The sequence below is a fragment of the Acipenser ruthenus genome, chromosome 6, assembly GCF_902713425.1.
Source record: "Acipenser ruthenus chromosome 6, fAciRut3.2 maternal haplotype, whole genome shotgun sequence".
Lineage (NCBI taxonomy): Eukaryota > Metazoa > Chordata > Actinopteri > Acipenseriformes > Acipenseridae > Acipenser > Acipenser ruthenus.
In genome coordinates this window covers 61,068,718-61,080,166 of record NC_081194.1, presented here as the reverse complement: position 1 = coordinate 61,080,166, position 11,449 = coordinate 61,068,718, and the positions used below count along the sequence as shown (strand labels likewise).

The 11,449-nt window shown below is 35.9% G+C and overlaps 1 long non-coding RNA gene across 3 annotated transcripts; it reads right to left on the bottom strand.

The window, feature by feature from the left end:
• Window positions 1-280: 280 nt before the first annotated feature.
• LOC131737315 (uncharacterized) lies at window positions 281-7,719 on the bottom strand. 3 transcript variants are annotated; one of them, XR_009328934.1, is made up of 6 exons: window positions 7,353-7,719; window positions 6,212-6,346; window positions 5,226-5,331; window positions 4,878-5,002; window positions 3,957-4,151; window positions 281-1,269 (listed from the first exon to the last, which is right to left on the bottom strand). It is a non-coding gene; the product is annotated as an uncharacterized LOC131737315 (long non-coding RNA). The 3 variants fall into 3 exon arrangements; XR_009328933.1 differs by lacking the exon at window positions 4,878-5,002 and adding an exon at window positions 5,754-5,868 and having other exon boundaries at window positions 7,353-7,716; XR_009328932.1 differs by lacking the exon at window positions 4,878-5,002 and having other exon boundaries at window positions 7,353-7,709.
• Between the last annotated feature and the right edge of the window lie 3,730 nt (window positions 7,720-11,449).

Sequence of the window (11,449 nt, the reverse complement as noted above, 5' to 3'; positions counted from 1 at the left end):
CACCTGGTTCTAATTTACAATATGAACCAGGTGCAGGTGATAATTAGCCATAAAAGAATAATTAAACAATTAAACCAAACGTGCTTTTTAGGCAGGGAGGATATTAACCCTCTCCCTGCTCTCATATATATATATATATATATATATGTGTGTGTGTGTGTTCTATGCTTTGTATACACTTAACTTAAATATAACATTTTAAAAACTATGCTCTGACAGGTTGGCTGCGAGGTGACGTCAGACCAGGAAATGAAACTATAAACAAAACAAGGTACAGGGCTGAAACGGCCGCAGCCGTGTATTTATTTAATAAAGAAAAAAAAAACACTTTTACAAAAACACTCAAAGAAAAAGACACATTGGCCGTAACAAAATAAATATAAACAATAAGGTCTTTTATAACAAAGAGTACCTTTGACTTTCGTCGGTTGGTAGCATTCGCTCTTTCTCTCTTCAGCTCTCTTAATGAGTGCGGAGTGGGTCTTTTATATTTGCAGCTGGAATCTTAATTACCTATTAATAAATTACCTTAATAAGGCTCCAGCCACATTCCCACGGGTTTTATAGGGATGTGGTATTTAACCACATCATTGCCAATTACACTTCAAGAGAACAACTTTTTGCCAGTCTCAAATAATAAATATAATGACGAACGGTTGTTGTCTGTCTGCACATAAACCCCATATAATAATAATAATAATAATAATAATAATAATAATAATAATAATAATAATAATAATAATACCTAAATATACATAAGGGGTGGGCACCCTGTCACATATGCAAAAAAAGCAATGTTAGATTATAGTTATTGTATAGTGCACCTATAACAGCTCATAGTTCACACATTTGTTCATATTTTAACCTTAATAACAAAATATAACACTTAAATCAGTTCTGTAAACAATATATACCTTAATTAAGATAACACATTTAGAATGTCTTGTTTGATAATAGAGTAGAGGCTATGTACAATTTATAATAATAATACATTTACACAAAGGACAAATAGATTTTTGATAACTTTATTTCTGTTCACAGAAGCCAAGGCACAAGGTACATTTGCAAGACCATTCCAGGGCATACAGTATTTCAAGGCACTCATTGTTAGAAATATTAATTCACAAATGCTCCAAGTAATATTATTTTATTTTTATTATTTGGTTACAAACTCCCTCACTTAGTCCCCATCGGTGTTGTCCCCAGCACCAGTAATGGTTATTGTCCTCTCTTGGGTGTCTTTAAGTACCTTGTCCTCATCTGTTTTAACTGTTGTGAGGAAAGACGAAATTCAGTATTAAATACCCATCTTAAACATTTAAGACACTGTATCCACTATAGACACACACACACACTATTTAAAAATATTTCTTATATTCTACCTCACACTGTAATCTTTACTCTTTTTGCACACAAAGTATTTTTCTCAGACCATTAAACTAAACACTAAAATGTTTTAAATCAGTTGCATTAGACTTATGATTAATTCTTAAATATTTGGATCGACATCTTTTGTAATGGCAGCTTATGACTACAAGTTCAAATAGATCGATATATTTTTAATGGGAACTAAAACAATGGCCACACATGTATAATGAAGTAGGATGAACTATCAATCGCTATCCATTTACAATATATAGACCCTGATATTCAAATTTATGTTTAGTAGTTCCCTTTCAATTCGAAGACAACCACCGGCCAATACTTTTGGGATATGCCTGCCTTAGGTAGGTATTCGCTGAGCATTTTATGTCAGAGCTGCCGACAGGCCCCTCCATGGAATGACATCCTCTGTCACGCCTGCCGAGGGAATAAGTAGTCGTTCCGTGGAGATCACTTCCTCTTTTGCCTCTCACCTACGGTAAGGTACGCTTCTGTGTCACTAACCAGAGTCCATTTTCGAAAAGCACTCTTCTGAGTCGACTTCCCTTGCATTTGTGCAGAGGGCTGACTTGCCACTCTCGTGGAATCAGCAGCTCCTATTTGAGTGTCTTGGCTGTCCGTCATATGAGTGTGACTGCCTGTGCAGTGTTGGTGTGTGTGTGTGTTGTCTTTCAACCTACACCTTCAGGGAGAACACCGTTCCTCCGCCGGGGTTCGGCTTGCTGCCCCGTCTTTGAGTGACTCTGCCGGCTGCCGTTTGCGCAGTTTGGGGAAAAAAAAATCAAAGTGCGTTCTCCCTTCTCCTCCTTTTTTCTCTTACTAACTGAGCTCTCTCCCGCTGCGGCTTCGGCCTGTGTGTCTCCCCTGGTGCATGCTGCTCGCTGACCTGGTGGCTGACTACACGCAGTCAGGGTAAGCACCACTGCATTAGCTGCCCCCGGTGCTTCGGTGCCTCGGTACACGCTCAGCCCTTGGTACTTCAGTGCTTCGGTGCGCGTGGTGCTCGGTGCACACACAGCTCAGTCTACACTGCACTCGGTACACACAATAATTAGTACACAAGACATTCGGCACACTCGGCGTCCACGGTGTCTCGCTCATGTTGGGAAGCGCTATGCTGGTGGAGGCAAACCTCCACATGCGCGAAGGTGTAGTGATGGGACTGATACACAGCCATCAAGCGGTGACGACAGACGCATCCAACCTGGGTAGGGGGCACAGATGACTCATTGCCCCCTGTGGTTCTCCCTCCACCGTTGTAGAGGTCCACTAGGCGTCAATGCCCTAGCCAACAAATGGCCCAAAGCGCTTTTATACACTTTTCTGCCAAAACCGCTGCTCCCTGTCTTTCTGGAAAAGGTCAGGAGAGAGGAAGCGACAGTTTTCTTGGTGGCCCCCAGATGGCCCAGGAGAATCTGGTTTTCAAACCTTTGCCAGCTGCTGCAGGGCCAGTCCTGGGAGATCCAGCTATGCATGTATCTCCTCAGTCAGGCGCAAGGCACCTTCTGGCACCCAGAACCGGGCAGACTCCACAGTTCCTGTATGCGTGTCTGGGATAATGGAAACAGGCTATCATTACGTACGAACCCTACGTTCCTACCCAAGGTGATTACGGCTTTCCACTTGAATCAGTCAGTGGAATTAGAGGCTTTCCATGCCCCTCCCTTTGATTCGAAGGAGGATAGGAAACTGAATTTGCTCTGCCCAGTGGGGGCATTGAGAGAGTATGTGGATAGGACGAAAGTATGTGGACGAAAGTATAGTATGTGGATTGTCAGCTCTCACATAAAATGCTCAGTGAATACCTACCTAAGACAGGCATATCCCAAAAGCATTGGCTGGTGGTTGTCTTCTCTTTCAGGGAATATGGTTAGTATCCTAACGATAGCTTGTATCATATGGAAATTAAGTCACATTGTGAATAACTATAATTTAATAATTCTTAGACACGCAAAGAAAAAAAAACAATTGTTCCAGAAATATACACTCGTGTAAAGTATACAAACATTAAAATGTGTTTAAAATCTTTGGTATGAAACTGTTTTAAACATTACATGCAAAGGGAGTGTTATTTGAATATTTATGAATTTGTGGCCATCATTTTAAAGTGTTTATTTTAGAAAAAAATAATTTAAAATTTAAAGTAAAAATGTGTTCCTGCGAGTGAGCCTCTTAAAAATCAAGCCCACAGATACAATTGTAACTTTTTTTTTTCATAATGTAGCCCACGCACTACTGAGATGGTTCCTTACGAAACATCAAATTGACATATTCTAATGTCTGTGCGTAGTAAGAGCAGTAGAAAGAGCTAAACATTTAAAAACAACAAGTGTCTGAAAAGGGGACTAAATATGTAGGTATTTACAGTATAATGTTATACATTCATCCCTTCCACATTATTGAAAAGACAAACTGTGAGACCAATTCCAAAGATTAGATCCTCCAAAAAGCAGTTTCTAAAGGAACTTCCTAAAAGTTAATTTCATAAACGGACATCATGTACATAATGTTTAATTTAACGCTATGATATTTGAAATGGTAGGTTTTAGTTGCTTTAAAAATGTTACTTTTACCTGATGAGTACAGTTTTTCTCTCAGTCATCTCCACCGCCTGTTCTTTGGAAATGCTCTCAATGGCACCAATGTGCCCGTGTCCAAAGCCTTGTCCAACGCGGTGCCCGACCCTGCCATGTCCAATACTTCCACTCATTATATGCATGCTTCTCACCATGGTGCTCAGCCTTTAATCTTCACCTTCAATCAGTTTCCTTTTGTAAAGCAAAAAGTAACTATGCCGCTCATGTTCCTGATGTTGCATTCACAGATTACCGTATAGTATTATTATTTATTTCTTAGCAGACACCCTTATCCAGGGCGACTTACAATTGTTACAAGATATCACATTATTTTTACATACAATTACCCATTTATACAGTTGGGTTTTTACTGGAGAATCTAGGTAAAGTACCTTGCTCAAGGGTACAGCAGCAGTGTTCCCCACCTGGGATTGAACCCACAACCCTCCGGTCAAAAGTCCAGAGCCCTAACCACTACTCCACACTGCTGCCCTAGTAGCAATACAGGCAGCAATATAGACGCCATGTTCACTTACCATTTAATTCTATGCCGTCAACTGCTAGTGTTAAAGTACCAGCGACAAAAACGAATGCGAATGCAGGAGCTCTTCCATTAACATTCTGGGTTATTTATTTGAAGCATTTTAACATTAGCATTTTGTTTTCTTTTTAGAAAACCAATGGTAGTAAATGCTTTGTATAGCCTATAGTAAATTTCTGTCTGTCCATAAAAAAATAAAATAAAAAATTAAAAAGTTAACAAAGAGTAAATTCATTAAATCAAATATTGAACTTTTATCAAATAATTATACAATGTCTGTTTTGAATTTGTTATTGCTGTTGTTGTTATTAATAATAATAATAATAATAATAATAATAATAATAATAATAATAATAATAATAATAATAATGTGTCACCTGTATGTGGTAATTTAAATATCAAGAGCCATTTTAATATTCAATAAATCCTGATATTCACATAGGTGGAGGGCAATTTTCTCCTTGGTAGTTTTCAGGTCCTGTTGGAGCTGCAGTAAATTTTCCTGAAATATCAATGTACTTGCAGTGTCATTCATTTGGTATATGATACCATGGGACTATGATTTTGAACAAAACATTGTTAACATTTCAATCTGAAAACGGGTGATTTAAATGTTGATGTCAATGGCAAATTATTACTGTTCAGTTCGCTGTAAGCTTATTTCCATGTATGTATTTATTGTAATCTAGTAATACGATTATTGAAGCGGGAGTTGTAACAAATACCTGCAGGTCTTCTTCTTGTGCTTCTCTTGCGCTTCCTTAATTTGCGTTTCCAAAGCAACGTTTCTGTTTTTCAAGCACTCCACTTCTCTCTTTCTTTGCCCTGAATCTGTAAAACAATTTTACAACATTTATTAAAAATATATATTTAAAAAGCATGTTATATATCAAATCATTTTAAAGCTAGCTCTCTCTCTCTCTCTCTCTCTCCACACAATATAATAATAATAAATCACACAACAAAGTAGTTAATCGAATTTATTGTTAAGTATGTTCACTTATTAGTGAAGACTGTGTTCATGCTTTGTTTTTTGTTGCTTTAACTACTGTTTTCACCAATAATCGTTATTAAAAACAATAGGCTAGGTAAATCCGTGTACTATGTACATCCTCCAGAATGACAAATTATACGTTTTAGAATAGTTACTGGCAACGTAAAATGGGAAAAACAAATACAAACTTTTTTTCAAAGTAATGTATTCCGAGAAATCAGAAATTCTTTATTCTGACAATACGACATTTATGACTTACGTCTATTTTACAGTCTGCAATTTCTTGTCTCACGTGTCTGATTTTTTCTAAGTGCTTAGTTAGTGGAAGTGCCGTATAGATCACTAAACTTTGTTTTATACCAATCGTCCATTTCCTGCATAATAATAATAATAATAATAATAATAATAATAATAATAATAATAATAATAATAATAATAATAATAATAATAATAGTAGTTTGTAAACAGGATTTTAAAGGAAAAAGAAAGAAATACTTTAATAGAGACCTTCATTGATTTTTATAAAACATTATAAGAGAAATATACAGTATTATATATATTTTTAACAATAGCCTATACTTACATGTTAAGATAATATAAGCTAGGCCTACTTAACAAAAATCTTACATTTTTTTTAATTACTGCCACCAGAAATATATATATATATATATATATATATATATATATATATATATATATATATAATGCGTTCTTTACCTGTAGTTTTTTTGCCGCGATAGCTTCATATTGAGCTTGAATCTGTTTCAGAGTGGTCGCCAGGCCGGGGATGGAAAATGCAATACCAACTGAAGCAGCTGCGTTATATATCATCTTCATTAGCTCTTCGATTTCCTTAAAAAAACAAAAAAAAAACAAAAAAAAAAAACACACCAGTTTTTTTTCTTTATACGCTCCGCATATTATTTTAAAAAATAATATGCAGCGCGTATAAAGAAGATTATAGGCTTATTCCCTCTTTGTGCACCCTTTTAAGAAATTCGATTTCCAGAGCAATTTGTGCAGATGTGGCAGCATCGACATCCTTGGTGGGAAAAATACACATTTTATAATATATATATATATATATATATATATATATATATATATATATATATATATATATATATATATATATATATATATATATTATATATATATATATATATATATATATATATATATATATATATATATATATATATATATATATATGCATGCTTTTATGGATTGCGGAATCCCTTATTTTAATAGTTATTTTAATAAATAATGTTTAATATTATTTTATTATTTTTTCTGCTAATATATTCTTATCAACAGTTGGTTGATGGTCGTGGGTGGGGTTACTGTGCAGTGTAAATTGCCATTCCAGGTGTCATATTTGTACAACAAAACACTATCGCGCCAAATGTGACTAAAATTGGTCGGCCCATCTTTACGTCACCTTTCACTTTTTTTGTAGTGGTCTCGTGCTCCTTTAGTCCAAAGAAAATGGTAAAAGCAAAGATGTCAAATGTTTTCTAGAAGTAAACGAAACAACATATTCGTTACAACACGACACAATAGGCAGTTAAAATGTAATTATTTGTTGGTTAAATAAACCAATTAAAAATGAATATGCAACTGTTGGTAGATGAAAAGTCATATTGATATTGTATGAATCGCTACAGGTTCAATTATAAACAGACAGTTTTCGTACATGCGTGTTAAAGACGTTAGCCTACGATATGAAACTTAAGTCGAAACGTTTGTCTATTTCGCTTATAGTTTTAGCTCAGATAGGCTATAGTGTGTAAAGTTACTGCAATGTAAACTTGATGTGAGCGCCTTCAAAGTTAAGCAACAGAAAACGACAGCTTACGCTTTGGACTTTCATTTGATCAGCAATCTTCTTCAGTTCGAAGTTGTTCTTCACAGAGCAGCCTCAGAGCCGATGGTTTGATAGAGCGGTTCTGGAGAGTCTCGAGCTCAGATTCCAGGAGTTTGTTTTGTTGTTCCAATGTTCAAACCTAATAAACACGGTTTATAGAATAGTTAATGCCTCATCCCAGCCAGTCTAGACAGTGATCATTTAGCCACGATTAAACCCAAGTGAGTGAGAGCTACCCGGTCTGTGTTTTTTTGATTATGCCATACAGAATGGTATATTGATTTCGACACCCCATACAGCCAACGTGTTACACAGCCATACACACTAATGCGTAGCCAAATCAAAGTCATTTAATCAACGATATGCCCCGAAAGGAGAACATATTTAAAATTAGCCAGATTGCTAAAAACGTGATAGCTAAATCTGACCTTTGTGTGAAATATGAATGGCAAGGCCGATACAAAAAATAGCGTTTAAGATTCCTAGCAAATTAACTTCTATAAGATTGTTTTATATTTATTGTGTGAGCTCTACCAAAATATACAATATAAGAATACAGTCTATGGCTATATGAATTTTTAAGTATAGAAGAGAATAACTTACATATTTTTAGCCTGCACTGTAAAATAAAACGTTTTAAATTAATACAGAATACGTTTTGATTTAAACGACTATAGCCTATAGTTGGAATACATACGTTAAATAGTGTGCAGACATAGTTTAAATAGATACTGTATATCAAATTGGTGCCTTGCTTTTCAATGCAGATGGCTAGTCTGTCGTTCAGAACGACCATCTCTTTCCTCTCTCTGGTCCTCGTGCTGAGGAATTCCAGGTTTGCGGCATCAGCTGTTTCGAGATCCATAGCTGGCCCCATTCCAACCCAGACAGATTGCCCCCATGCTGAAACGACAATTAATTAACGTGTTCATTGCGCATATTTACCAGTCCATTCAAGGAGAAAACAACATGCCCACATTTTGTTTTACTAAGACCAACATGTAATGTGTTTGCAAGCTGAATTTGTCAATATTGATGAATGCATTGCTAAACTAAATATTCAACTAGGTTAATGCATTGTGAATTAGCGTGCTGCATTATATATTATTTATCATACCTGTGAAAGCAAATAGGCCTAAGTGTGATTTATAATTTAAAACGCAATGTGAAAGCCTTCATAGATGTAGTATCACACGCAATTGCAATCTCAAAACTTGGAATTCATAAAACAATCCTAATCCCAGAAACATGCAACGTTAATTGTACTCTAATAAATATTATTATTATTATTATTATTATTATTATTATTATTATTATTATTATTATTATTATTATTATTATTAATAATAATAATAATTTTAGCAATAGGGACATTTTAAAGGCTTAATGGGAGGCCATAAAAATAATATACATAAAAAAAATACAAATTCCTGTTTGAAGTCTAGCCTAAATGTAGAAATCACATGGTACTGAAGTGTAAACCATATTTTTAAAAACAAAAGTTACAGAAAATGTGTCTGTGTGTAGGTGAATATTGGGGTTGCTAGAGCTCCCAGAAATACTAGTAGTTTTGCACCCGATTGGCTGAAACTTAAAACTACAAGAATGTCACTTCGCATTCCTACATTATTGTTTCCTTCAGTGATCCATTGGGTCAGGTCTACTATACTTATTAGTACAATTCAGATTAGTCTTCAGCTCCCTTCATACTGTACTTGTAATCCTTTCTGCAGCCCTTCTATAAAGAGTCCTAATTCCATCCTACATTTGTATTATAATAACAAAGCACACATCAGTAATACATTTTAAACTGCCTTCTCTCATCTTTACTTGGGCTCCTAACTTAACTTATTTCACTAAATGATAATGTAAGTATCAGCGGTGTTGAGGAATTTCAAACAGTTTTAAAATACATAATGCAAAGTTCCACATAACCCAATATCTGATTAAAAAGACAAGCAGATTTGAACTGTAAATGTCCTGAGGACCTAAACATAGACGGAGCTTAGTCTAAGTTGTTCTAATAAGTTGTACACCTGTGCAAACCAGGGGATAGGCAACTCCAGTTCTGGAGAACAACCTCATTATAGTTATAACAGGTATAATTAAATTATTACAGATTTTAATTGGTTCCATTTCTTACTAAAATACATGGTTGGAACAAAGACCTGGACTAGAGGTGTTGCCTGCTCCTGTTGCTACATCCCTCTGTTCACTTGCTTCTGTCTGAAGTCCCCTACCTGGCAATACGAGGTCTGCAGGTAGATGAGGTAGTTCTCCTCCCCACTGCTGCAGTGCACATGGTGGCAGAGCTCCGAGTGTAGCTGGCCGAGCAGTGCCGGGCCTCCCTGGTCCACGGTGGAGAGGGGCTGGATATTCTCAGAGCTGCTGCTGCTGTCCTCGAAATGGTGGCAATAGGAAGAAATCCTTTCAGGGCTTCTGCTCATCTTGGCAGTTAGCTTTCCTTCTTGTGAACTGCTGCTGCTGCTTGAGTGGGCTGACACCTGGAGAGCGAAAGAAAAGGCAATCCTTTTTATACTTCCACTTGGGCCCTGATGTACTCATGAGCCAGCACTTCTGGAATTTCCAACCTAACAACAAGAAGGTTGGCCTTCTCTCTGAATATCTGTCAAAATCATGCTAAGAGTTTAATATCTTAAAAATAGAAGGACTAGACAATTAGGCAGGGTGTTGATCTAATGCTTTTGGCAGTGGCTGAAGTTTAATTGCATGCAAAGCAGGGCCAGGAGTGAACGTATGAAGTCATGTTATCAATATACAATGTAATAGGAGGCATTTTGTCATAAGATTTGTGGGTTAGTGTTTGTGACAGAAAAAAAGGAACAGTAAGAATTAACTGTATTGCTGCAAAGAGAAATAATTTGGAAGGGAGTGAGGTTTATGCATGGAATGATTCAAGGACATGAGCAGAGATAATTGGAATCTGCACCCACATATATTTCCTTCATCAGTAGACGTGGATCGGTCATCTATGAAAAATCTACACTAATGTCATTGTTTTCTATCAACATGTTTGAAACAAATGTTATAAAAGGGAAATACTGCAAACAAAATGTCCAGGGACTCTTACAGACTCCCCTAGATTCCAGTGGTTATTAATTATTACAATCCAAATCATATAGACCAAATACATTGTTTGTAAGTTACATATTTGAACTGCACAATTATGTCAAAACTGTATATTCCATATATCTGGTTTCTCCATATATGATACATTATAATATGTTGTTTAGAATATATTATTCAAGTTAGATCATGTCAAAATACAGGGCTGTCTTGTCTCTAGCTAGATCGGTCTATTATTCTGATCTTATTGACAAAAATAAGAATAACCCAAGATTTCTCTTTCAGTCCATAACAAAATTAACAAATCCACAATTGGGGTGTGTTACACAAAATCCTCCTCAAGTAAGCTGTGACGAGTTTATGAATCACTTCAATAAAAAAGTGTCGGACATCAGAAATCAGATGAGCAACTGTGTACCTAATCATGACATGTCAACTTACAAAAACATTGATGCAAAGATTATTGGTCTATCTGACTCAAACCTTAGAGCATTTTTTATTGATGTGTGAACAAGAGCTGGGCATCATAGTTAAAAATACAAAACCCACAACATGTATATTAGATCTCATTCCTACTACACTTTTTAAAAAGCATATCCAAAAATAAATACCACTGTTTTAAATATTGTTAACAGCTCTCTTTCATCAAGTATTGTTCCTAATTTGTTCAAGACAGCAATACTAAAACCTTTGCTCAAGAAGCCCACCCTTGATCCCAATATGCTTAATAACAATAGACCTATATCCAATCTTCAATTTTTATCCAAGGTGTTCGAAAGAGTGGTGGTGGAGAAACTTAACAGATTTCTTGCTGCAGAGAACGTTGCTGAGAAAGTTCGCCTTCGGTTCTTGTTTTACTAGATTTACTGGGTGACACCATTGATCACTCTGTTTTAATTGATCGCCTTGAAAATATGGTGGGACTGTCAGGTACTGTCCTGTCCTGGTTCATGTCCTATCTCTCTAACATGTTTCAGTTTGTTAAAATTGAGGAGAATACC